Source organism: Carassius gibelio, chromosome A22 (assembly GCF_023724105.1).
Source record: "Carassius gibelio isolate Cgi1373 ecotype wild population from Czech Republic chromosome A22, carGib1.2-hapl.c, whole genome shotgun sequence".
NCBI classification, from domain to species: domain Eukaryota; kingdom Metazoa; phylum Chordata; class Actinopteri; order Cypriniformes; family Cyprinidae; genus Carassius; species Carassius gibelio.
Window position 1 is genome coordinate 15,362,568 of NC_068392.1, and position 24,245 is coordinate 15,386,812.

General features: G+C 38.0%; 1 long non-coding RNA gene across 2 annotated transcripts in view; it reads left to right on the plus strand.

Annotated features, from left to right (window-relative positions):
• Positions 1–229: 229 nt before the first annotated feature.
• Positions 230–24,245, plus strand: part of LOC127942661 (uncharacterized) — a 42,868-nt gene continuing 18,852 nt past the window's right edge. Inside the window, exons 1-3 of one of the 2 annotated variants that reach the window (XR_008149370.1) lie at positions 230–331; positions 14,143–14,315; positions 14,861–15,126. This is a non-coding gene — a long non-coding RNA (uncharacterized LOC127942661). Of the gene's footprint in view, positions 332–14,142; positions 14,316–14,860; positions 15,127–24,245 lie in introns of those variants that run through there. The other variant, XR_008149371.1, reaches the window with a different exon arrangement.

The window sequence follows — 24,245 nt, forward strand, 5'->3', positions numbered from 1 at the left end:
GATTTTTCAATACAATGTCAATAAATACATTATTTATTATAAATAATATAAATAAAATAAAAATGTAAGAAGATCTTGTGCCGATTCCGATTGCAGGTGCAGCGATGATTTCCTGTCATATAGTGCGAGTCCCCGTGCTGCCGCAGATCGGGATCACACGCGGATCAGCTGACGCCATTGAGCTCGGTGGGTGACGTCAATCACTCTTATGATGTCATCTGCGCTGCGCTGCTGACCTCACCGCAACTACTGAACTACGGTTCAAAACGCTCGTGCTCTCCGGGCTGAACCTGCGCATGGACTGAATGAAAGTACCAGAGTCCCCTTGCAGGTGAGCGGCTTTTAATGCCATTTGATAGATTGCACAGGGTTGTCTGTGGCTGGGTTTAATCGAAATGCATGCCTTCAGCAGCAGCACAGCGATGCGTTTATGACGCTCGTTTGAAGTGATGGAGGCACTGCTGGTGCCTTTGAAGTTCCAGTGCGTCCCGCCCTGCGCTGCACTCAAGCTCCTGCGGTTGTTACAGAGCTTCTGTCACGGTTAAGTGATAAATAATAATAACTGTGTGTCTGATGCTGTAGATAAATCAGAGGAGTGAATATGCATGGCATGCTAGTGTTAGTCAGGTAAAACAGACACCGATGCATTCATTGTTAGTATATATATAATTGTAAATAAATTCATTTTTAAGCAAAATAAATAATAATAATAACAATACAATAAATATATAATTTAATATATTTTGAAAATAAGATAATTATACATTACATTAAAAAGTATGTGTGTGTGTGTGTGTGTTTGTAATCAGTATTTATATACAATTATTAATACATTTGATAATCTTTGATTATTAAAAAAAATGTAATTAAATATATGATTTAATGTATTTTAATGCATGAAAGAACTAGATTAAGACCTTCTGATGCATAGTCAAAAGTCAAATATGCATGTATTGCAAGCTGTCCTTGCATTTTGATGATTCTTGCAACCTCTAATTAGACATCCTGATTCATAAATGATCATAATTAAATCAAGATTGTACTTGAGATGTAAAATCAAAGATTATTTTGTCTGCAGGGCAAGGCGTGTATGTGCATTAAAGCCTCTTATGAGCTTTTAATGTAATTTAAGCCTGAACTTGCTCTCTGTTCAAATTCAGGCTACTCATGAAAATGTTCAATCTTTAGAATGTTCATTTTATTTATTTATTAAAAAAAAAATTGTTTTGAGTGTTTGTATCTGTTTTTAAACCTAGTAAGCCACCTACCTACTAATAATTTTTGGCAATTATAGGCATGTTTTGAGATTATTATGCCAAGAAATGTAGTGTTTAGTAAGGATGTAATCAAATATTCAAGTCTGTGCTTCATATGAGATGATTTTATGCAACAAAACTCTGTTGACATATGTACTCATGTGACACATGTAATGATTCCCAGTTCAATTCAATTCGAATGTAACTGAAACTGACTATCAGTTTAGCCAGGGACAAATTTGTTGGGCTTTGAACAATACAATATCTAATTGAGTCTTGTTCCAACTAGGGCTGTAGCTATCCAATATTTTAGTAATCGAGTATTCTACCAAAAATTCCATCGATTAATTGAGTAATAGGATAAAATTAGTTTTTGCTTAATTAAAGTGCAATATTAATTATGCAAGAATAAATAAGACTCATGGGTCTCTTACAATTAACAACTAAGTTCCCTTTTTTAGAAAAAAATATTTTTTAAATGTTTAGAATGCAATGCATACATAAAAAAATAAAACATTTAATTATTACCCATTGTTTCTCTGTCTGTACTTGTACTGTGAACAATGACAATAAAGTTGAAAGATGAATTAAGTGCATTTAAGTGCCATTCGGTTGGGGTTTTAAATAAAACATTTTCTGAGATGCACATTAAACACATAAAACATTAATTTAATTTATCTTTTAATTATTGAAAATTAAGCCAACTTAACTTTTTGGTAAACAAAGGGGATTTACTATTAAAAATAAAACATGTAAGAAATTTTGTGTGATTAAACCTTAAAAAAAATAATGTTTGATTTTTTTTTTAGTAGTAGGCTATGTACATTCTGCTGAAAAATAGTAATACATCTCTGCCAAATACTTGTCTTAAACAGGACTTTTATTTTGACTGCTCTGTGTATGTGATGTGATGCTAGTTTTACTCAAATCAAACGGTCAAATGCTCATGAAGTGACTGTCAGAGCAGTTCTGGAGATGTTGTTCATGTGTTCATGTCTTTATTTAGTGAGACAGCAGACACTGCAATCACCACGAGTTTCACACGCACTTCAGTGTCTGTAATAAAAGAAGACATTCATTAACAGAGACACACAGAACATGCAGGATTCATATTTAAATAGACTGTTCCGGCTTAATATTTACAGATATTAGTCCATATCGTGATTTGATGTAAGTGCAATGACCTATTTTTTATTAATTCATTCAAAATTTGGCAAATTTCGTGCCATTCCGTGTTAAACTGTAAATTCCGTTTTTATGACTGGATTCCCTCCGCGTTTTCTGCATCACAGAAATCATAGGGCCCTAGTTGTGGTATGCCAGCTCTATCTTGCAATAGACACACACCACGACTTTCTCTTTACGTTTGCCCGCGCCCTCAAATCAAAACACTGCTGACTCCATGCAGTATGCGATTTCTGATGCAGGGCTTGTGTCTCCTTCAGCTTTGTGGGTGACGCGTTGTGTCACAAAAAAAAAAATTATTGCGAAAGAAAATGACGTGAGATTTAAAAGGAATTTGCCTCAATCATTTTTTGTAATTGAGTTACTCGAGGAATCGGTTCAGCCCTAGTTCCAACTGCTAGTCTCACCAGTGACTACCAGAGTCCTCTTTGGACTGTAATTGTTTTTCAGTGGGATTTTCACCATTAACAGGGGGTAGTTGGTAGTTTTAATGATGCCCAAATCCAGGATGTCTGTGTTTTTCTTTTAGGGCTATATTATTTTTCATTTGTAGGCTGCCTACAACAACAAAAAAATTTTGGTCGACTAGTAGTCATGTGACTGACTACGTAAGACACGCAGTTCTGGGTTGGTTGGATTAGAAACTCAGACATCCACCGTAAATGTATCTTAATCCAAAAGCATGTGTTTAACCACTGAGAAGCTATGGAAATTTTTTACAGACCTCCCCAGGAGAAACAATTATCATCCGAATAGGGCTTTCAATGCTGTTTTGTGAACATAGTCAGTTCGTGAAAGTCATATTTACGTGGATTGTACATTATGGATTGCGCAGTCAATGTGTTCATTGTGTAAATACACAGTTTTCTGCTAATATTGACAATTTTTAATCAATGTCACATATTTTTATCTTTATAGATTTTGAATTCTCAAGTCATTTTTATAATTTTGCCTTGCTCTGCGGGTTTCCCTGCTGAAAAAACAGCATATGCTGATTAGGTATGTTTTGACGCTAGGATGCTGGTTTATACTGGTCTTTTGCCAGCAAATGACCAGCATAAACCAGCAAAAAGAACAACATAAACCAGCAAATGACCAGCATAAACCAGCAAAGGACCACTATAAACCAACAAAGGACCAGCATAAACCAGCAAAGGATCAGCATAAACCAACAAAAGGACAAGCATAAACCAGCAAAGGTCCAGCATAAACCAACAAGGGACCAGCATAAACCAGCAAAGGATCAGCATAAACCAACAAAATGAACCAGCAAAGGACCAGCATAAACCAACAAAAGGACCAGCATAAACCAACAAAAGGACCAGTATAAGCCAGCAAAAGAACCAGCATAAACCAGCAAAAGGACCAATATAAACCAACAAAAGGACCAGTATAAACCAACAAAAGGACCAGCATAAACCAACAAAAGGACCAGCATAAACCAGCAAAAGGACCAGCAAAGGACCAGCATAAACCAACAAAAGGACCAGCATAAACCAGCAAAGGACCAGCATAAACAAACAAAAAAAACCCAGCAAAAACCAACAAAAGGACCAGCATAAACCAGCAAAAGGACCAGCATAAACCAACAAAAGGACCAGCATAAACCAGCAAAAGGACCAGCATAAACCAACAAAAGGACCAGCATAAACCAGCAAAAGGACCAGTATAAACCAACAAAAGGACCAGCATAACCAGCAAAGGACCAACATAAACCAACAAAAGGACCAGCATAAACCAGCAAAGGATCAGCATAAACCAACAAAAGGACCAGCATAAACTAACAAAAGGACCAGCATAAACCAACAAAAGGAGCAGCATAAACCAACAAAAGGAGCAGCATGAACCAACAAAAGGACCAGCATAAACCAGCAAAAGGACCAGCAATAACCAGCAAAGGATCACCATTAACCAGCAAAGGACCAGCATAAACCAGCAAAAGGACCAGTATATAAAAAGCAAAGGACCAGCATTAACCAGCAAAGGGCCAGCATAAACCAACAAAAGGATCAGCATAAACCAGCAAAAGGACCAGCATAAACCAGCAAAAGGACCAGCATTAACCAGCAAAGGACCAGCATTAACCAGCAAAGGACCAGCATAAATCAGCAAAAGGACCAGCATAAACCAACAAAAGGACCAGCATAAACCATAAAAGGACCAGCATAAACCAGCAAAAGGACCAGCATTAACCAGCAAAGGACCACCATTAACCAGCAAAAGACCAGCATAAACCAACAAAAGGACCAGCATAAACCAGCAAAAGGACCAGCATATAAAAAGCAAAGGACCTGCATTAACCATCAAAGGCCAGCATAAACCAACAAAAGGACCAGGATAAACCAGCAAAGGACCAGCATAAACCAGAAAAAGGACCAGCATTAACCAGCAAAGAACCAGCATAAACCAACAAAAGGACCAGTAAGAGGACCAGCATAAAAAGCACAGGACCAGCATTAACCAGCAAAGGACCAGCATAAACCAGCAAAAGGACCAGCATAAACCAACCAAATGACTAGAATAAACCAGCAGAGGACCAGCATAAACCAGCATCCCAGCGTCAAAACATACCAAAACAGAATATGCTGTTTTTGTTCCGCTTTTCTCACATATTTTTCATAGAGAGTGCATGAATATTGTGGATGATCAGAGAAGAGGAAATTTCTTTCTGTTTTTCTTTCTTTGGCTTTGCTCCATCTGGCTGAGAATGCTTTCTGAAGTTAGATATGTATTGAAATGCATTTCGAGTATCTGCTATGCAGCCATGTGTAAAGATAAACAAATGTAACGTTTATCTTCTCGTCCTAGAAGCTCTGCAAACTATAGTCTATATAGTATTTATGTGTGTGTGTGTGTGTGTGTCTGTGTGTGTGTGCTTGTCCTAACAGTGTGTGTCAGCACTCAAGTAAGTATGAAACCATTTGGAAAGCACCAATCTTTTATTTGAACCTGTCCAGCGGACAAGCATGACTTCATCATTACCTCACAGTTCCTCATTAACGCTTATCAGAAACATATGAGCTCCACATGCTGACTCCGTTCTGCCATGGAAACTTTCCATTTTGTTTTGAGGATGTGTGGAGCGTGTGTGAGTGCTGGTGGTGGTGTTTTTATTGTGCAACTTACTCTCACTTTCTTTGGTCTTGCCGCTCCATATGAGTCCAATTTCAGGTTTGTTTCTGACTGGTCTAAATTAGGCCTTTTACTAACTACACATTTTTTCAGATATAACAACTGACTAGTGGTTTTGAGTAAAACTGGCTAAAGTGTATCATGATAATTAAATTGCCACTGTAAATTGATTCAGTAAAAATGAAAAAATGTATAATCGGTATGGCGAAAAAGTGTTTGCGAAAGTGGACATTTCATTTTTATTTGTTCTTACCATACTGAACAAAAACAATGCCATTTTTGTGAAGTTTTTGAATGTTGTAGACGTAAAGCACTACAAACGCTATTGCAAGTGCGTCTTTAACTACAAACTTTTTTTTTGTCGACATATGGAACTGTCCTTAAGAAATGTCTCTTGATGTTTTTGACCCAAGAAAGGCCTTTTAAGAGATAAACTTTTCTTATTATCATTGGACGACCCCTTAAATGAGAGATTTAAAACCTGAAGTCCATTGGAAAAGAACATCTGCATTGACATACAAGATTCCTGTCATCTACCAGTCAAACTCAAGATTTATAAACCCACAAAACGGGTGCACAGCAGCATAATTTGGTTTTAGACATATCCACAGATTGGTCTCTTGGGTTATTTGATTATAGATGAGCAAGATAAATGTGCAAGAATAAGTTTTGTAGTATAATTGGATGTGCTGGTGTGGCATGAGATACCATCATTGTCGGGAATGCTGTGTCTGTGGGATAAGGGTCAGAATAATCTCTTTAAACATGTGTGGGTGGAAACATGCCCCATAGAGATGGTTCTCACAGCCTGTAACACAACTCTGTCCCACTGCAGGAAGTGAGAGGAGGACAGACCCCATGAGACGCTTGGGATGTGACACTGAGGAACCCTTTCACAGACTTTGAATGGGCTTATGTCTTGCCTAAGAAATCTTTTTTCCATGTCCTCTTACACAGTTAAAGTCCTTTTGTTCCGAGAAATATGTTACAAGTTTCCTCAGTCAAGTTATGTTTCTGTCCTTGCTGAGGGCAAAGAGAGAAGCAAAAACTTTGCAACCAATCAGAATGTATTTAATGTTTAATTTACAGCTGTGCTAAGCATGATTTTGGAGAAAATCATGCAAAAACCAGCAAGAATACACAGTGTGATTCTATGAACTTAGCATTTCCCATTTTAGCAAGCATAAGTTAGCAAGCTAACAGCCTAGCCTATTAGTGTAGCAGTGATTAAGAAAAGCTCTTTAGATTAACAAGAAGAAGATTGTGCTACATGTTTGCCATGGTTTTTCTCAGAAATTTCACCTAAATTTCAATTATAGATGTCATATAAACTGTTCTTTCTTGTCAGGTTTTATACTTTTAGTTTTTTTGAGGGAATGATGATTCCTTCTCTGGAGTGTCAGTCTGTGTTGCTCTGGTCCAGCTGCATTCCTGTGAGCAGAGAATCCATTTGCATTGATATTAGCAGCCTTTTCACCATGGTTACGAGGTCATACCCTGACCATGAGAGAGAGACAAAAACAGAGCGAACTGCCAAGAGCTGACTCAAATGAGTTAGAGACAAAAACGTTTGATGTCCCAGCCAGTTTTGTGCTTGGTGGGTCTGAGAGGCCAGACATCTTATGCAAGAGATTCAAATCGTACTGAATAAAATATATGCAACGGTGATTAAAATTTAAATTGTATGCGCTTCCAAACAAGAGTTTTTCCCGTGGCCAGTTTTCAATGTTTTGTAACTGTTGGACTTTGCTGGAGGTAATAGGATGGATGAAGCTGTGGTTTGTCAGTTGCCAGTGCAAATAGCTCAAATGTGGTTTGTGTGGGTAATAATGTTGTTCGCTGTTGTTTAGGGTGAGGCTTGACCCATGGGGTGTGTGTCTTTGTTGGGAACACATTAGTAAAAATGTTCCAGGTCAGGAGTTTAATGAAACCAATCACTGTCATTTCACATCTGCTGAAAGCAGCACAATCACTTCCAGATGTCACGTCTGGCTTGCTTTCTGCTTCAAAATGTGGACTAAAATATTACATCAGGACCCTGTGAACTAAAACATGACGTAATTATATTACGTATCATTATATTGTAATTAATTATTGTGTGTGTGTGTGGGTGTGTGTGTGTGTGTGTGAAAATTGAAAAAAAAAAAAAATTTCATGATAAGTTTAAAATATTGGTGTCATTTTCACCTTGTCACCTTGTCAAATTGATTATTATAATATTTATGTTTTATCTGTTACTGTTAAAATGCATTGGGATTAGCATTTCTAGACATTCTGAACTCTAGGGGTTAGACAACACGTGTCAGGTCCTACTCATTGTCGAAATCATACTCTAGATTTAAAACTGTTGCATGGAATTGATGTTGATGGTGTAGAAATTATGCAGCCAAGCAATAATATCACAGCTCACTATCTAGTCTTGTGTAAACTTCATATAGCTGTAAATTCTACTCTTTGTTACAAGTAAAACACTTCTTTGTAAGTAATCTTCCTGATTTATCCAAATTCTTCAGTATATGTAACAAGCTTTGGACTCTCTGTTTTCTAGCATTTTACATACGGTTGCTCCTTTAGGAAGATTATGGAAAACAGTTTGACACCATGATATAATGAGCACACTTGCACCCTAAAGAGAGCAGCCCAGAAAATGGAGTGCAACTGGAGGAAAACAAAACTAGAGGTACAGGTATTTTGTGTTGCATGGTTGGAGAGTACCCTATCCTACAGAAATGCATTGAAAACTGCTAGATCTGATTACTTTTTGTCTCTTTTAGAAGAAAACAAATATATCCCCAGTTATTTATTAAAAAAAGTGTCTAAATTAAAATTTATAAAAGATAAAGCACAAACAGGTGTTAACGTTTCCCAACAGCGCAGCATTAACTTTATGAACTACTTTAATTTCAAGATCAATACTATTAGAGATTAAATTGTAACCATGTAGCCGTCAGCTACAGTATCACATGAGACAGTGCACTATAGACCCCCTGAGGAACAGTTCCACTCATTGGACAAGATTTGTATAAACTTTTTAAATCATCATTCTAAACCAACAACATTTATGTAAGACCCCATTCCATCTATGCTCCTAAAAGAGATGCTTCCAGAAGTCATAGATCCTCTTCTGACTATTATTGATTCTTCATTATCATTAGGATATGTACCCAAAACCTTCAAACTGACTATTATTAAGCCTCTCATTAAAAAAACACAACTTGACCCCAAATATCTAGTAGGCTTGCTGATGGTGAAACTGGTGTTTAAGCCGCAACACAGGGCATGTCACATGCGGCTGCACAATGCAGCGTGACGAACGATAGTCGCATCACAGATCAGATTTAATTTATTCAGAGAGTCAAGCTGACTGACAAGAAGAGTGAGAACGTGAAAAGCCTGTTGACTTTTGCCATTTATCTAAGGTGATTTTGGAAGTTTTTATAAACATTTGTTTCTTATTTAATTGGTTCCACATTGTTTGCTGTTTTTTACTTGATTTAAACTTTGTGTAATTTATTTATTTCATTTGACATCAGGCTGTATGCCGTGCATCCAAGCTTTCTTACGCCAGTTTCACACTGCAAGTGTGAGTGGTGCATGAGCAGGGAATGAGCGTAACTACAGCATCAATGCAGCTGCAGATGCGTGAGAGTATTCACACTGGAAGCATTTGTACAGCGTCACAGCAGCAGCTCCAAAGTTACATATTTCTTTACAAAGACAACTATTAATTTGTTTTTAGAGGTTGATCAGTTATAAACTTGAATGCTTTGAAGTCTTGAAAGTTTGTTAACACAGGGATTCACTTTTAGGCTAAATGGTAAACAACAAAAACTGCTCCTATCAGTGAATGAAAGGTATCATATTGATCACAAGTGCAGTATGGAGTACCTCAAGGCTCAGTACTAGGGCCTTTACTTTTCACACTTCACATGTTACCCATGGGAGATATCTTCAGGAAACACAGTGTTAGCTGAAGACACTCGATCTATTTTACTTCGCGGCATGGCGAAACATACCTAATTGAAAAATTTACAGAATGCATAGTCGATTATATATATATAAAAAAAACAGGACGACAAGTAATTATTACTGCTAAATTCTGAAGAAAAAAAACAGAGTTGCTAATTATCAACCTTTATTAACCTAGAACACTGTCTAACATTTGATGGCTGGGTTTTTATGTGTTGGTGTATATTTGATCAAATAAATGCAGCCTTGGTAAGCATGAGAAACTTATTTCAAAAACTTAAAAAAACAAAATAGTAGAATGTGAAGAACATTCATTATTTGAGCTGGTTATATTATGGTCGCCCTGACCCTGTCAAACATTCCACATTCTGAAGTCACATTGTGATCTGTTTCTTTAATAGAGACAAACATAAACGTGTCGAGACTCAATGTAGCTCCGTACAATTGTTTTACATTGCTTCCAGTGGACCACAGGCCTTAGTTGTGGTTTAAAAGTAACACTCAGTATTCATAAAATCCCCAGGGGGTCAGTTTGTCCGAGATTAAAACATTCCACTTTTGTGAATCCCACTGCCATGAAAACAAAGACAACCAGCCATTCTTTTCTTCACTGATAGATTGTAAGTGTTTGTTTAATTTAACATGTCAGATTCCTAACACTGTGCTTCTCTGTAAGGTTTAAATCACACGCTCAGCAAAACTTGAGTTTTTAAATTGCAGTCAGTTTAGGGGAAGTGGTCTTGAACTCTCATGGGTGAGGTTGGTTTACAGCCCAATGTGGTTTGGGGTTAGATTAATATGTACAGTGTTTATTCAAACTCTTTTCTGAAGACATCCTCCTTAAAGCCTAACTTCTTTTGACAACATAATTTAAGGTGTGCATCACCAATCTAATCCAAATCTTGGCTCAATTTGTCATTGAATCATCTGGAACTCTTGCACTTAAGTTATTGTTTCAGCTTTTTTGTCTTCTCTCACGGTTGAGTACACAAACCTGAGTGCATGTGTGCTAATGAAGATATATACATGCTGGCAGCTGTACAACCCTCCCTCCGGCCAAAACAGCTCAGCTTTCCCAAGAATGTACTAGAGAGCACATCTTCAGGTGCGGGTCTACCCTGAAGTTATACACGTGCATATATAGTGTGGGTTTATGTATGTCTGTGAATCAATGCAGTTGTAAGTGTGTTGGTTTTATAGCACTTACTGCAAAACAGCATTTATTGCTGTTTTTTTCCATGGTGTGTATGCAAAGAAAATAGAAATGGTCCAGTAAGGCATTTTTCGTTAAAAAAGAAAAAAAAACATCATAATATCTGATCAGTATGCTGCTACGAATGTCTTGTTTAATAAGATTGTGTGTGTGTGACTCTGAACGTGACTCTGAGGGTGGTGTGTGGCATCCTGCCCACAAAGGAAATGTGCTCTATCACACAGATTGCGAAAAAAAAAAGAAAAAAGAAAAAGAAAAAATAATAATCTAAATATAACTACTCATCTGCCTGAGCTGACACCCTACCCATAGTTCATTTTGTCAAGTGATTGAATCACGGCTCTATACTCACAAACATACTCCAAAGTTACTTTTTGCCACATAGTGAGTGAACTGAGAAAGTATAACACAACTTTATTTTGAGCCTTTTTAAAATTGAAAATATTTTTGTTGCCATGAAAATGTAATTATATTACCATTTATTTTTGCTTATGTACTGGTGATGAACTCAGTATGTCACTGGCATTATGGGGACTTTTCCATTGAGGGGAAATTGATGCCAAAATTCATTAAATAACTTCAATTCTGGAACATTGGGAGAGTCTGTTCCATAGAGTTCTGATTCAAATCCTTGGAGTTGACTCTTGATGGTCCAGATTCATTACATCAGTCGCTTAATATTACAAACACCAGGGGCATTATTCACAGAGATTTTTTATCTTGCCACTAGGAGGCCTCCTTAGTTAGTTAATTAGTTAGACCTCTTTGGTTACAGTAACTAGAGCTAGTTCTTAGCTAGGAGTTAAAGAGTTAGGCAGGGTTGACCTCATTGTTGTGGATGGTTTTGGTGGCCACATGGATTTCACTTTTGAGTCACTCTACGTAGGTATATCGAAGGACTTAGGAGGACAACTAATCTGTCCTAGGTTAACATTCCTATTGGTTGATGGGAATCTGAGCTAGGAATGGCAGTTCACAAGCTCATTCTCTTCACTCTGATGATGATTGTACTGTTACAGTGGGTATTTAGGTATTTGTTAATGACAGATAGGATCGAGTTTACTACTGTGGGCTGTAATAAGAGTGCTAAAGCCTTTTGAAGGTGATGGGACTGCCAAATTATGGATGGACGTCCAAGCTCGTTCCAAATGCATGCAATTCCCTTCTATTACTGGAGCTTCACTGTGTACATCAGGGATCACATTCCTCACAGACACTAGCTGCACTGTTCAGAATCAGATATCTGATAAACACAACCAGCTTTGTGTTGCCATCGAGTGACATGTAGCCTACAATCTGCACTCAACAAACTTAACAAACAAACGCTGACATTTGACCACAGTCCTTTGGTTCCAAGCTGTCTGTGAAAGTTTTTGGATAAGAAGTGTGGCTATTTTTATCTATCTCATTGCATCTTGTCTAACAGATCAAATTAACAGTAGAGTAACAGCAGAATTTGGCCTGTGGTCACGTGGTAATGGTTGATGCAGGTTTGTGTGTCTGATATGGTAAAATGTATGACATATTTTTGATATGTTGCTGTCTGTCAGTCTCTCACAGATATGGCAAGATCTATATATATACACAAATATAATGAGCCCTTAGTATTGAGTTGCACCACATTTTTTTTCTTTTTTGTCAATTGACTATGGAAATCTATAAGTTATATACATATAAAAGGTGCATCCCCTTAATTATATGCATCATTTTAATATGTTGACAAAAAAAAAAAAAAGGCTATCATGTTGTTGACCCATAAGATGGAATATGGGTGAGGCTAGTGCAAGTCTAATGATATTGCAGTTTGTTCTTGTAGCACTGTTTACAGGGCAGGGCTGCGGTTTATCTGTGGTTAACACTTGCGTTATGTTGTCCTAATTTTGCTGGTGTTGCTAAACTGGACATAACACTGAAAGATTTAAAAAGCAAATGGAGGACAGCATTCTTGCATAATAACTTGAGGTCTAAATGTACACTCTTTTCCACCAGCTCTTTGCTACTTACAGGCCATTTCCAGGATGTAGCAATTTATTCAAGGACGAGGCAGTGGTTTACTCATAAAAATGACCATGAAAGTACATGGCACAGCAGGATCTGTCTGCCTGAGATTGTATTTTATTGACGTTTATAGTAGTAGATGTTCCTTGTGTTTTCCCTGCTTTTATTTTGCAGTCATAGTTTTCTGTAAAATGCAACACCAGCGTCATGTTTATGCGTTATCACAGGAAAAATAACTAGTTTCACTCTCGCTCAAGACTGTTAAAGCTGGCCAACAAACCCCAAAGGCTTTTGGTGTCGAGCCACAATCTCTATGTGACACTCAGTTCTTGAAACCAACTGACATCTATCAAACCTTCACGGGTTGCCGTGCTAGTTTAGCATTGGTATTTTGACAGCAAGCACACATTTGACCCCCTCCCTGAGTAAAGCTGATTTCTTTGTGTCAGGAGTCTCCTACTGTTGTTTGCCTTAAGTGCGTAAACCTTTTTAACTCCTGTACTAAAAATGAAGCTTTTTGGAAGCTTGGCTCGAATTCCATTGTTCAGATCAAGGTCTTGTGGTTGCCTTTAGGACAGTCCTGTTGCGTCTTTGAGTTTAAAGGCTGATTTATTTTTCTGCGTCGGACCTTGGCCGTAGCCCTTACACTGTAGCCTGATGTGCACCTCTCCAAAAATCGAACAGCGTATCGATTCTACACTGACGGCAAGCGCTGTGATTGGTCCACTAGAACCCCTCCCTACCTCCGTATGTACTTGAGTTTTGTGTGTGTTTATGTGCACTATAATATATTTTAATGTTGCACCTTCTAATATAAAATAAAATAAGCAAATAACAAGTGTCTTATCATTTATTATACTACATCAGTAGTTGGCCGTGACAAACAATGATGATCTGCCATGAGACAAGTCCAAGACTGAGAGACTGCCATCTTCTCCTGTTCCGTTATCGTCTCCTTTTGAAGTTTTAAATAATGATTTGATATTTATTTGCCACTGTCACGGCCATAATGATTCTCTGACGAGCTTCTTCTTCTTCGGCTTTTGTCGAGGTACTGCAGGTTACACCAAAAATATGCCCATGGACACTGCTGACTAGCGGTTTGCATGTGTACTGCACGTAGACGCGGACAACGGCGCAGAAGTATAAATAAAAAACTGATGCATAGCCTACGGCATAAAGGCTGCGGCATAGGTCCAATGCAGAAGTATAAATTGTATGGTGTTTGGTAAGACGCTAATTATAGTTGCTAGCTGTTACAGCTTTAAACATAAAAATTAATTTAAGTTAATTAAAATTAACTTAATTTATGCTGTATTGGTAGTGAAGTATTGCCTCACAAAGTATTGCAAAACAAATCCTTACATATACTCTGCTTTCATGTCACAGCATTTTCCTGATGGTTTGACGCACATGGTTCACTGTGAGATAGCCAAGCCCTGCAGGTCTCAGGCTTATCAAAACACAGCTCCAAACTCATATCAGAGTTTCCACTGAGGAAGTGTGGCCATGAAAACAGATACCAGGGATGGGGAAAGCAACTGTGAAACTGCAGATACAAGGTAACTATTTCTAAAAGCTAACAGTTGCTCCTAATTTAGTGCAGTCAAGCTAGTCGTCAGTTAGTGACATTAAAATACTAAATAACATTAATTTCGTACTGTAAAATAAATCTAATTCCCCAATGTTTAGATGAGCAAAAGAGGACATTTTAAAAAGGCTAGCAGTTTAGCGTTTTGTTATGCTATACCTCTACATAAAGGGAAAAGGTATTAAAGCAACTATTATATAGCTACTGTTTTGTGAAAACAGCTGAACTATTGTCTCACTGCTGGGGTGTGCATATGCATAAGTTAGCAGTGATTTGCTTTTAGCTAGGTGCTTCCTAAAAGTGCTATAAACCTTTTTGTGTTTATGTTGTGAGTATGTGTTCGAGTGACAGAGATGCAGTCCACTGCAGAGACAGGAAAGCATTCCGTTTCCTCTTCCTATCCTTGATTAAGTTGACAGGAAGTGCTATTTTTCTTTTTGACAGATGGTCTTCTAGGTTAAAAAGCTGACACAACAGGCTTTCTTGATTTTGTCTTTTGTCATTGGATGTTTGTAGGTCACCCCATATGATTATATGGAGCTGTCTTTGTGATGGCTCTTTTCATGGAGGAAGGGGAAACAAGGGACCCTGTGATGTCACAAGATGGAATTCTGTGATGATGGCAGTGGACCGGATGGATCTGGTCCATGGCCTGTGTCACACAAACCTTGCAGAATTGACGAGAACAACTTAGCTGTAAAAAAAGGACTACTGTTCTCTCTAGTGACCAGTACATTGTATCTTGTCCAGTAGTTTTAAGAGTATTAAAAATGGTCAAAACACTTTGAGACCCTAACAGTTTGTTCTATTCCATTGCATTCCATCCAGTTGTTCTGAAACTTCTCAGCGTCCTGCAGAGTTCAGCTCCAGCTTGTTCCAACATTCGGGGCTGGAAGACTTTATTACCTTGGTTCAGGTGAGTTTAATCAGGTTGGAGCTATACTCTGCTGTACAGTTGCCCTCCATTATCAGAATTGGACACCCTGAGTTGAATTCTACCACTTCTTCTTCTTGGGAACAGTGCTAAAAGTTGGACATTTCAATTGTAAAGCTTGGAGCAGACTGATCTGCATTGAGAAGCACCATTTGACACCATTCTAAAGACGGTGGCAACTAAGATGACATTCTGTTGGTTATTTTCCTAGTTGCAGGATGGAATGTAGCACAACTAGAATGGTTTGGAATGCTTTGAGGACAGAAGTAAGCTAACTTGAGTGTTTCCATCTCAAAAATCACCTGCAAACAAGCATTTACTTAACTGAACTTGTGTGTCTTCATGCGTTTTCACAGATGGCTCGTTTGAAATGTTCGCTTCAGAGCTTTGCTCATTTTCTCCCTTAGTTTGGTTCGTGTAGGCCAGGTGTCCTCAAATCTGGACTTTGAGATTCACTTTCCTGCTGAGTTTAGCTCCCAACCCTAATCAAACACACCTGAACAAGCTAATCAAGGTCTAAGGGTTACTAGAAAGCTACAGGCAGGTGAGTTTTTATCAAGGTTGGAGCAAAACTCTTGAGGACCGATGTTGGCCACCCCTACCCTAGGTCTTCAACCCTGCTCCTGGGGACCCACTGATTCATCAGAAGTGCATTTATGCTTGTCTTTTCAAAGTGTATGTGGACAACATCCGGATATAGGTTGCATGTTAATGCTAAGTGTAAACGCAGCCAGAGGCTACTCAATGTCTTTGCTCCCATTGACATATGTTACATTGCTGTTCATTTAATTGAACTTGAACTGTTCAAAATTTTGATGCAACTTTAGTTGTTAATCACCAGCTCCAGGAAGATTGTGTGGTAAGGGGCGTTTGGGATCCACATGAGTGGTTCGACATGACATTTGGCATATTTTGCCCTCATTTGCATAATTAAAACAAAAGATTTACAGTAAGGAAGAAATTAGCCTGGTAGTGCATGAAAAGGTCACAGTGGTTTCCCCGTCCTCTCCATCTGTGTGTTTGGGTGTGTGCAGGCCTCACGCCTCACAGGACATCTATGTGTATAAGATCAGTTGCACTTTCAGTGCTAGATGAACCGAAACCCTCCCATCGCCACAGTCATGTCCGTAAGATACAAATCATGTTACATGCGGGTGTGACAGCAGATCTCTGGTTCATACCACCATATAAACATACAGTAACTGACTGTTTAAGAGATAGTTGAGAAAAAAAGCCCATTTCGGCTTATTTACTGGTCACACCCATTTTTTTTTTATTTATTTCTCTGAATTTCATTAGAACTTAATAAATGCGTAATAAATGCGCTAATCAGTTACTTCTGCTGTATTAAATGTTTGGAAACACCCTTTGATGCAGTGACGGGCTGTTTTACATAAACCAAATGCTGTTTGTTTAAAAATCTCCTCCTTTCATTGGTGCAAAAGGTCACCAGTCCATCTGCTCCAGCTGTGAGATTGCAGTGACCTCGTATCTCCGCTGAGGGTTTGTATGTGTTTCTGCTTTGGCTACGGTCACTACACACAGAGTTCCTCATCACCGTTGATCTGCTCGTACCCAGGGGATTCTGAGTCACTACATAAGATAACCGCCAGAATAGATCAGATAACATGTTCTCCTCGTCGGTGTACCAGCAGAGTTTCATTGTGTCAGCGATGGACCATTAAACCCTGTTTACCATGTACTGTCAGCAAACTATGCACCTTAGCTAATGTAAATCAATCAATATTTCTTTATTTTATTTTTTACGTATAGTTTTCCTGTAAATCCTGTTCACTTTGTGGGAAAAACTGAATATTTCAGGCATTACTGGAAGCATTTAGGTGCTTATAGTTTTGTAGTTCTGTAAGTATGAAATCATTAACTGTTATGTTATTATACCAACTAGGGATGTCAACGATTAATCGATGATCGATTAATTGTCGATAAGAGATGCAATCGATTAAGGCTATCGATGGTCGGTTAACCGATTCAATGTTGGGCTGCGTGCGGCTCATGCGCACTCAACACGTGCGAGCGGCTGTGAGTGACGGTGACGATATATAAAAGCATCATCATTCATTCACAATGTACAAATTAAGCTTTTAATGTGATTTAAACTTTAAAGCACATTAAAATAGAAACAACATAAAAGTTCTTCAACATTAAATGCAATAGAAATGTAGTTACTAATCATTTCATCAGATAACTGTTTTATATCGTGCGCTTTGCAGGGCTGCGGGACACAGTGACAGTCTATTCGTTCCTACAACTTGTTAATTCATTCCTACGAATTATTAATGTGGCAATTGTCCATGTTTCATTAATTTTGTTCCCTAAATAACCCATGATTTAAGTGAAATAAGGGAACAAATTAATAAATCGAACGAATTCTTAATTCATGAAATCTTTAATTTCCCTTCCCATGTTTACCACAGTAAGAGATGCGAAAACAGTTATTAAAAGCGAAAGATAATAAAATAAACCTGGGAAATTAGAGGGTTAGACTATGAAGATTTAGGAAAAGAAACAATGCCTAAATATACTGAATTTGTGGAAATTCGTGACCAACCGGCAAACCAGAACAAAGCCGCGTAAATGAAGACTATGGGGTCCAAAAGCATGGTCGCGATCTAACATTTTCCAGTTAACCTATCATTCCTCTAATAAACAAAGCTTTTATACCACACTTGTCATAATCAGATCTTATAATTTCTAAATAAATAATTGCTTTGATTCAAAACAGCGATTAATAGGCGCTGTGACCGACACATTCCTGGAGCATTCAGTTTAAATAGACCGTAGTATACCGGTCCACTCTGCTGTTATGCCAAGGACGTTTTTGCTCATATGAAAAGGATCATCTTTTCCGTCTATATGCGAATGCGTGTTAAGTACAAGCCTAGTTTACATTATAAATAATAGTTTAACATTCAAATACATTGCGAATATGGAAACATTTCGATTTGTGCCGAATGAGACATGAGCAATAACCTCCAAATAAATCTAGCCAAAGCCGCGCTCGCTCATCCTCGTCTGCACGCATGCACTGTCACGATCTAATGCGCTGTATGCCGGATTTTTAAAAATCTGACATTTTCTAGGACAGAATCCAGCAGGATCAAATTAATGTGAGCAACTGTGTTTTGGTGCAGCAGCGCCGATGTAGTTCACTTAATGTGCAGCGCAGTCACACGCGCTCCACATTTCGGATAATTTTATACAATAATGTCAGTTGAAAACATTGCAATTGTGCTTTAAAATACAACAACGAGCACCACAAAACCATTTAAAGATGCGCGTTCAGCGTTCTCCGTGCGGGATTGGAAACTGTCAACAAAGTAAAATGACCTCAAAAGTATGGCGCGCTCTCTTCATTTTATCAAATGATCATAATCGCATCTATTCATTTTATAATCCTGCTACTAGCATTTTATTCAGACTAAAACCTCTTTAATTCAAGTGAGAAAGCGTTTTGTGTGTGTGTGTGGCTTTTGCACATCCTGTCATACCGCTGACTGCGTGCCTGCAATAGACGCATTTTGCAGCATTATGGTTAACGATTAATCGATTAATTGATCGTTAATTTAAACGACGATCGATCATGGAAATAATCGAAATTTGACATCCCTAATACCAACATACCTGAACTACTCAAATCTACTTTGTACCTTACAATATAGTTTCTATTTTTACTGTACTGTAATTTATAGTCAACCAAATACGAAGTATTTACTAAGTGTATTTATTTTTCATTAAAATTAAGGATTTTTTTATTTATTATTTAATTACATTTTTTTACAGTGTTATACAGTACAGGCCGATACACTTTTGGAATTATGGCTCCAGTTTATTATTTCTTACTTATGAGTCATAATGAAGCATGATTTATATAATGAAATATGATTCATATCACGATTTGTAATTATTAGTATTAGGTTTGTATTAACTTCTATGTAACAACAGAGAGATTCGTCTCCATTCAAAAGTGCACAAATGAAAAACCCTTGCAAACACAGGCATGAATGTATTCATATTCTTAAGGCTTGTCAGTCACTCCAGTGATCCTGAGGGGGTATCATAATTTTAAAGGGATTCCTGAGCACCATCTGTTCTGGCATAGAGCGATACTTACATATTGAGATGGTTTGCTGAACACTCATCTGCCCGTTAGTCTGTCAAATATACTTTGTCAGCCGCTCAAAGTGGACTTCCTCTCAGCTCTTTGATCACTCCTTTGGGTTCAGACCATGTCTGACAACTGCAGACTGGCAGTATCACATGCACACCTCGTGCATTTCCCAGGATAATATAGTAATATTGTTCAGAATTCATGATGAACCCTAATCAGCCAGTCAGATTTGAACTGGTGATTTCAGCCATTTTTGTAAGCAAGCGGCCAGAGCATTGACAGTGAATGTGCCTTCTGAGGTTGAGACTACAGTAATGATGGTGTGGGCTACCCAATTACGCCACAGAATCTCAGCACAGTTCTCAAGCCCCATAACGCTCAGAGTGATGGAAAGACCCCCACACAGCAACGAGAGTGTGTGAATTTCAGATCCATCTGACAGAATCACATTAACAATCTAGTGTTGCATAAGCGTCCCGTTTCCCACAAATAGCCTTTTTTTTTTTCTTCTAATAACTGAGAGCTCGCTGCAGTAAAACCTAAAAAATAATGGGTTCCTTGGCCAAAAAAAAGGTCTAGAAGTGTGAAAACAGATGCTAATTGTTTTGTTCGCAACTGAAATGTAGCTAGCATTTTTGCGTAAGTGGCAGGGCAGGAATCACCTCGCCTCAGGGGCCACAAGCTGTCTGTAGGACAACACAGGCCAGACACAATTATGTAAGTGCTGATGTTATCTAAGCGACCCTGAACCCCATCAACACGCTGAGTGGAGCGTGACCAAATTATATGCATATAGCTGTAACAGGAGTTTGAACACTGAATTTTAGATTCATTTGGTTTCTAACTTCTAAATTAACATCCATTGAATCTTTCCATTGCACATAAGGATGTTTGGAGTGGAAAAATGGTTCTTTAAATTTTAAAATGGTTTGACATTAAAAAAAAAAGTTATTTTGGGAAGCAAAAAATGGTTCTTCTATGGCACTGTTGTGAAAATTCCCCTCAGGAATCTTTTTTTTCCAAAGTAAATCCATCCATTGAACACAAGGTTTTTTATAGTGGAAAAAGGTTCTTCAGATTATTAAAGTGTTAGTTACTAACCCTCAAGATACCCTACCCAAAACCAGTCAGGGTTATATAAAAAAATATATTCGCTACAAAAGGCCTTTATTCACCCCCCGGAGCCATGTGAGACACTTTTTTTTTTTTTATTGATGTGTGCTTTTTATTTAACTGCTTTTGGACTGTTGCATGCAACACCCGCTCAGTCCCATGCTGCAAAGATCAAACACAATTTTTTATTATAACTCCGACTGGATTCATCTGAAAGAAGAAAGTCATATACACCTAAGATGACTTGAGGGTGAGTAATTTATGGGCTAATTTTCACTTTGGGTGAACTAACCCTTTAAGATGTGCTTCATAAATAGGTGGTTCTTTTGAGAACAGTTGACTGAGAAGTTCTTTGCAAACCCAAAATCTTCCATGGTTCCCATTTGGATCCTTTACTCATATGGAGTGTATCATAATCGGACATACCAAGTGAAACAGACCTGTACAGACTCGCTGCATTTACTACCCACTGTGTGGTTGACCTAACAGTGTTTAGACAGATGTGTTTGTACAGACGATAAAGATGGCTATCACATGCTGTGGAACTCCCTGAGGGCTCTAGACGGGGTCAATTTGGTGGGGTTTTCTTCTCAGCTGAGCCTTATGATGGAGCTCTGTAGAGTTTTTACTGTCCTCACGGTATGAAAGAGGGTATATAGTCATTTTCTAAAACATTCTGAACAAAGCAAAAGGAAAAACGTGTCATTTATTCAATGGTGCGATCCTGAAAGTCAGTCTTGTGTGAACGAAATAAAGTTGTCACTACTTTCTCCAACAATGATGTAACCAACATTTTGGTGTTGTACAACTAGGCCAAAAAATGTTTGGACTAAATTTTGTGGCCAGAAAAAAAAAGCCCATTGCCAGTACTGTAGTGATTCAGCTCACATAAAAGTTGCTTTAAAACCAAGCAGAGTTCTGGTTTTAATAGAACAAATTCACTTGACCAGCTTGTATTGTTGCAAAATCCATGCAAAAAATGACAAAATGACAGAATGAACATTTTTGAGTTTTCTAAATCTCAAACAAGCCTTGACTTTAATCATCAGCAGATTTTTAGTGACTGTAGTTTGGGTTTTAGAGATTTGTGTCCAGTGGAAAGACACACTCGTAAAAGTTGAACATGAGCTGTAAAATACATCCAAATGGAGATTCCTGGCTGTCTTCTGCGAACACAGTTAGAATCTGATGGAAATCTGGGGTATGTGACATTCACAGTTAATAATTTGGACCATTATCTTATGCTCTATGTACAACTAACAGACAAACAATGGTTGTTAATTATTGTGTAGAAATTAGACAAAATGAATAGAACAATTATGGCAGAACATGCATATAACAAAATGTACAAGGGCTTAAGTTAAAAAATCAAATAAATTCAGAGGTTACTAATCTGGTGCAAGATAAGAGTTGAATGAAGTTTGATTGATAGCTTATGTGTGATGTGTGTGGGATTTTTGAGTGAAACAGAAAAAGGTAGTGGCCAACATTGTTTTGAAAAACATGGGGATCAAACATTTAATCTTAAATAATCTAAAATATATAGATTATAACAGTGCCTGTACACGCATTCAAAATAGCATTAAAACATATATCAGCAAATTCCCCTCATTCATGAAAAAAAGTGGTAGGGAGCATATGTAAAGCAAATGTTTAGAAAATACGAACACTTCCATGAATCTGAAAATTTAGCTTTACAAACGATTTAAACAAAAAATGTTTTGCTCATATTTCATGAATGAGTCCTAATTAAAAAGAAATAAAACATAAAAATGCTAATTGACTAAAGCATGCCATCAAAGATAAGTGATGCCAGACTGTTGATTTCGAACAATCCAAGCCAATCCTACAATTGGATTAAAATAACATCACATCCAATGTACTGTAGCTGCATGGCTTCCATATTTAATCTAATTATTATATGATCTATTTATGTATAATAATTGAGCATTTAAAAAATATGCCAAACATGAGCTGACTCACCTTTCCATAAGTCGCAGCCTCAGACGTCACGCCCACGGACCGTTGACTGAACGTGTTACGTTCCACCCAGTCTAGGATAGGGGAAAGCAACATTAAAGGAAAAAAAAAGTAAACAACATAACTGTGATACAACAATTTATTTGATGTAACACAAACAAGGAAGTATTAAGTCTTCAGGAGTGGATGAAAATCCCAAAGAAAATACAAAAAAAAAATGCCTCTAACTATTGCCACCAAGTCTACACTTACCTTACAGAAATAAAAAGTAAATAAACAACAATATAATTCCCTTACTCCCTCTCTAGTTTTAAACAGGAGAAAATGATTCAAAAATAATAAAAAGAGGGCACCCACTCCCTAGAACTTCCCGTTTTTGGATGTATATATTGAAATTAGAAGACACGTTTCCACAATTGGTATCAAAATAAATACAGAAAGAAATAAGTGTCTATATCAATGTAACAATGTTGACAAGTTAACAGCAAGGCAAAGAATTAAATAGAAAGGTTTTAACACTGATTCACAACTGAACAACAGTAAAGCTTAGAAACAACCAACTATTAGCTAAAGCCCCAAACAACAAAAGAACCACGCGTTCCTCTCCCTTGAGCGCGATGAGGCTTTTAAACTTCGACAAGACCACTCCCCAAACGAGCATCCTTCATCCCAGGAGATCACCTTCACCTGGCTTTACCTGCACAGAAATAAAGGCATGGGGGGGGGGGGGGCAACCACGACTGTCATCTAGTGGTTGGGAAGACATGTATACAAAATAAACTTAATCTGTAGAACGTAACACCCCCACCCTTAAATTACAAACCAGAGGTTTGTATATAATACAAGACAGTATAACCCTAAATTTCACCATCATAAACACGTGACAGAGCATCAGCAACAACATTTTCAACTCCTTTCTTATAATGAATGTCTAGATTGAACTCCTGTACCATGAGCGACCACCTCATCAAACGCTGGTTTGAGTTGGACATTCGTGACAAAAAAAACCAAGGGATTGTGGTCCGTATACACCCTAATGGGATTACAGCTTCCACCAACATATACTTCAAAATGCTGAAGTGCCAGCAACAGAGATAGTGCTTCTTTCTCTATAGTACTATACTTTCTTTGACTCTTCGTAAACTTTTTAGAGAAGTAAGCTACAGGGTGTTCAATACCAGAGTCATCATCCAGCAGCAATACAGCTCCAGCTCCACAGGCACTGGCATCCACTTGCAACTTGAAAGGAAGTGAAAAGGTAGGAGCAGACAGCACTGGAGAATTACAAAGGAGTATCTTTGCAGAATTAAAGGCCTGTGCACATTCAGGTCCCCACACAAATTTTCTGGCCGTACTTAGCAGATCTGTTAGTGGGGATACCACCACTGAAAAATTCCTACAGAATCCACGGTAATATCCAGTCATCCCCAGAAAACGTCGGAGCTCTCTCTTGTTGGTTGGGGTGGGAAAATCAACAATGGCATTCACTTTGGCATCAACTGGCTTAACTTGCCCTTGTCCAATCACTTTACCAAGATAAGTGACCATAGCTTTAGCAAATTCACACTTCGCCAAGTTTAAGGTCAATGATGCTTCAGCCAACCTCTTGAAAACTAGTTCCAAGTTATTTACGTGATCCTCCCAAGACATTGAGTAGATAACCAAGTCGTCCAGATATACCTCACAATTGGGCACCCCTGAACAAACTCTCTGCATGAGCCGTTGGAAAGTTGCTGGGGCAGTTC